Source organism: Prunus avium, chromosome 1 (assembly GCF_965620075.1).
Source record: "Prunus avium chromosome 1, drPruAviu1.hap1.1, whole genome shotgun sequence".
NCBI lineage: Eukaryota > Viridiplantae > Streptophyta > Magnoliopsida > Rosales > Rosaceae > Prunus > Prunus avium.
Genome location: NC_142284.1, coordinates 10,179,058 through 10,183,359, shown reverse-complemented (window position 1 = coordinate 10,183,359; position 4,302 = coordinate 10,179,058). Strand labels below are relative to the sequence as shown.

General features: G+C 35.3%; 1 long non-coding RNA gene across 1 annotated transcript; it reads right to left on the bottom strand.

The window, feature by feature from the left end:
• Nucleotides 1-725: 725 nt before the first annotated feature.
• Nucleotides 726-1,762, bottom strand: LOC110771624 (uncharacterized). The gene is made up of 4 exons (XR_015833041.1): nt 1,364-1,762; nt 1,172-1,221; nt 1,013-1,090; nt 726-868 (listed from the first exon to the last, which is right to left on the bottom strand). It is a non-coding gene; the product is annotated as an uncharacterized LOC110771624 (long non-coding RNA).
• Between the last annotated feature and the right edge of the window lie 2,540 nt (nt 1,763-4,302).

Below are 4,302 nucleotides of genomic sequence, written 5' to 3'. Positions count from 1 at the left end.
AATGAGTATTTCAAACCTTTATTTACTGCTAACTATTTTTTATTTTATTTTTTAATAGAGATGAACCAATCAAAAAAGAGTTATAGCATTTACGACTCTCCAAATTAGGGAGTATGGTTGGAGTTGAAATTTTTTAGAGAGCTCCTAAAATAGCTTTCTTATATTTTTAGCTAAATTTTAGCTAAGAAATAGAGAGCATCATTGCGGATGCTCTTAGATGCACAAGGGTGGAATGGGGAACAATGCCTTGTATTGAACAATGCATTGGACAAGGTCCACTACTAAAAAAACACACACTAGCCACTGACATGAATTTGTCTCCTAAGTTGATTTTAGAGACAATAAATTGTCTCCATTAAGCAATAGAGACTATGCAGCGACTATTTTTGTTTCAGTATCCTAGTTTGGGGTTGCTATTGCTTATTAGGTACAATTTTGGGAGTCAGTCCTTCAATATTTTCAAATAAACAAATACATTATCAGCCAAGCCCAGCCATATTGAATTCTTCCAAGCCGTGGGGTCTTGGGAGAGGGTATGATATTTGAGAGGCTATCTTCTAAATTAGGGACTAATGACATGTCAGTATCTCATTACTTTATTACATATGTTTAACTAATAATACAATTAAACCCATCAGTCCCCAATTCCATATATCCAAAAAAAAAAATATGTCCAAATATATGCATGCGAGCAACTGCAAGCCATATATCCCCAATTCCATTTCTCTGAATATTAATTCCTAATTTTCAAGATGGATTTTTGGGTTCGAATCACTCCTACAAAAACTGCAAGCCATATATGCAACAATTCCTCGTCCTCGAAGTCAACCATTTCTTAGAGGATCACCAACCATTTGAAGTCACAAACCTGAAGAAAATATATTCAGAAAATCCCCATATGAGCAGAGAATCATATACCGAAAACCCTAAACTTTCTTTTGACAAAAAATTAAAAAAAAACCCTAAACTTTATTAGAAATATATATTATATCCAACTGTAAATGAGCCTTACAGTATTTCCTTTGGATCATTAGGTGATCCTGGCGTTTTCTCCTTTAAGATCTAGGGTTGCTCCAATCGTGTGAAGGAGCTGAAAAAAATAATGAACAGGTTAATGTAACTAAACTAAAACCAAATTTTATACAAAATAATTATATAAAAAATTGCTTACAAAGATTTTGAAGCTCCTCTGTTCAATGTGCTTTCCAAGCTCTCCATTGCCTTTCCTCAAAAATTAAAAAAGAAAAAGACAAAAAGCATTCAGTAACAGCCATATATATCAGACCAAAGTCAAAATCAGATGCTGGAACCAAAATAAGTAAAGGCACACTGAAAAAGAATGATATTATGATTTTTCAATTACCAGTTCATCAGCGCCTTCTTCCATAACGAAACCATCACGGTATTTGTCCCAGATTTTCTCTCATCAACTTCCAGATAGGCATCTTACCAAGTCACACTGCTCCAACTCTTCAATTTCCAGATCGGGATCTCAAGCCGCAGCCTAGTATTTTGTGACCAGATGGCTTTGTGATTCACGCAAAAAGAATAAGAGAGAGAGAGAGAGAGAGAGAGAGAGAGAGAGAGAGAGAGAGGTGAAACAAATCATTCTTTTTTCTCTCTTTTGCTTATGTCCAAGTGTTTGAAGTTGAGAAATAAAAAATGTGTTTTAACATTGGGCTGTGTGAAAATATCCAATGGAAGAAACTACCAAAAGCAATCAGTATCCAATTTAAGGCCAAATGCCAAAGCTTTTGAGTGAAGGGAGCCAGCCAAGTTTGTTTGTGTTATTATTTGTGAATGGAGCCGGCTTCTTTTGATAAGTTGGGACTGATAATAACAAGTTGGGACTGATAAAAATGCCCAAATATTAAGGAAAAATAAAGAAAAATACTTTTTTGTATTACACACTAATATCTATCCCAAGTACCTTTAATAGGCATGGTGGGAGAATTAGTATCCAAAAAAAAATCACAATGCACTTTTATGAATTTGTATCTAAATAATCAGTGGTTAGTAGCCATTTTTCTAGTAGTGGTCCCATAATACATTGAACATCTCATCACACTTAATCTACTCCCATAGAGCTTACGAAATTAAAGATTTTGATGCTGACTCAAAATCTAAAAATAGAGCACAAAGTAAAGTAGAAGGAGAAACTTGGTTTAGGATTGGTATTAAGGTGTTGTGTGATAGAGTGTATTAAAGTGTACCATGAGTATTTTTTATAGTTAAATAGGGTTTACTTAGTTAATTATATGTTTTGATTTAAATATTAGGGTGTACTTAGATCATAGAGTGTACTCAATTAATTTTAAGGTTTGTTTAGCAGCACTCTTGTTTTTTTTTCTTCCATTAATTCTTATAGAGAGATGTATAAGATAAGTAGGTTCTTTTTAGTACTCCAATGCTTTTTATTTTTCGTCTTCGATCCTTTCTTATGTAGAAATATATATAAAATAAATGATATTATGTCTTTCAGTTTATAATATTCTATACCCACATAGGTTTTTCTTGTGTGTTATACATATATAGGATCTGTTTTTGGCATCAGCCCGAGCATTGAAAATCTCAGGGCTTGCAAAGTCCCACTCTTAATTTCATAGAAGCATGTGTGACCAGAGAGTACAAAATCAACAACATTGGACCATAAAAGGAAATATTTACGTGAACAAACTTGGACCCAAGTATTATCCATATATTATCCCTTATTAATGATCATTCCCCCTCATTAAGGAATTTTCGTGTGCCAGTGGGGGTTGCCTCCGTGGTGAGGCTTTCCCTTCCCCCCTAGGCACCAGGGTTCTTACCTCAAGGATGGCACATTTAAAACCTCAATTAGCTACTCCCCCTCCCCCTCCCTAGTGTTTGGCCCAAAAAAAAAAGTACTTTTCGTCAAGATAAGAACCTTGTTCTTTCCGAATGTTGAAAAATTCACAGCCAACGGAAGGCACAGGTTGTTGAGTTAAGTGGTAATTCAATTTGTGAGAGGATAGAGCATTTTCAGCTTTCGCGTGTGTTTGACCGGATTCCTTCTTATCCTTTTCCAATGTTTCTTAGAAATACCACATTTTGTGCTTTACATATGTATTAAAGAGTGCTATTATTTCCACTATCTGTCGTATTTTCCTACACACCTTGTTTTAATTTTTCCACCAGTACTGCTAAGGGCTGATGAGAATATTGATATGGTAGGGTAAATTTGAGTAGTTCTTCCAAAAGGATTGAGGGGTTGACTGGAATGGTGTTTCATTGGGATTTCTCGTCGTGAAGTTGAAAAGACATGAAGAAGATGAAGAGTGCTTTCTCTTTTTTTTTTTGGTTAAAATTTTTATGTTTTTAACTTGGAGTTGATGGTGTTTGGTTGAATTAATAATTAAATGGTATTTTAGGAATAATGGTGGGTGGAAATATAGGATTTTAATTTTTCAAATTTACATAGTGGGTGAGAAGATAAAGTGGGTGGAAAAATAGAACAAATGGGTGGAAATAGCAGCACTCGTATGAAATTGTAGTAGAAATTTAAATGGACCCGACAAACACTTCACCCATTTACTGTATCATATGGTTATGATTGTCCATGAAACTGACAATGTCGGTACATGAGTCGCATAATTAAGTCACAAGAGTAAACTTTACTAACAGTGTATTTGGTAACTTTTCCATTGATTACAATCTAAAACGTTAAATATTTACCCCGAAAAAAAATAAAAATCTAAGAAGTGAAACGTAGAATTTGATATTTAATATCAAGCTTTATTCATTTATTAGAATAATATTAATAACACGAACATGATAAGGAGGCCTAGTCAAGGAAGGAGCCTCAGGTATTGCATCAACTCTTATTTTAGTACATGCATATTATTATGGCCTTCTTCAATTGCATGCATGCATGCAACGAAAGACTGCCATTGATTCGGTCCCTCCTTTACTTGGGGTTGCCGAAGTTGGTAAATGCTTCCGCCTGACCCGTGTTCTGCTTGACGACAATATCACCAGCGTCGATATCAACGCCGCTCGTGTCACTGCTGTTGTTGAAGTTGGAAAATCCCTTCGCGTTGCCGGTGTTGTCGCTGACAGTTATTGTCCCTTTGACTCTAATACCTTTGCGGTTGGGAGGATTTTGAGCTTGGTTGGAGTTGGTTTGACATGGATTCGTCATTGTCTCGCTGATTGGTTTTTAGTTGGGATGTGTGTGTTTGCTTTGATGATCAGCTCATTGCCTCATGTTCTCCTTTTATAGTTGTTGGCATGCGCAAAAGCAGAAAATATTTAATAACGGCCGATAATGCCGATTCTATA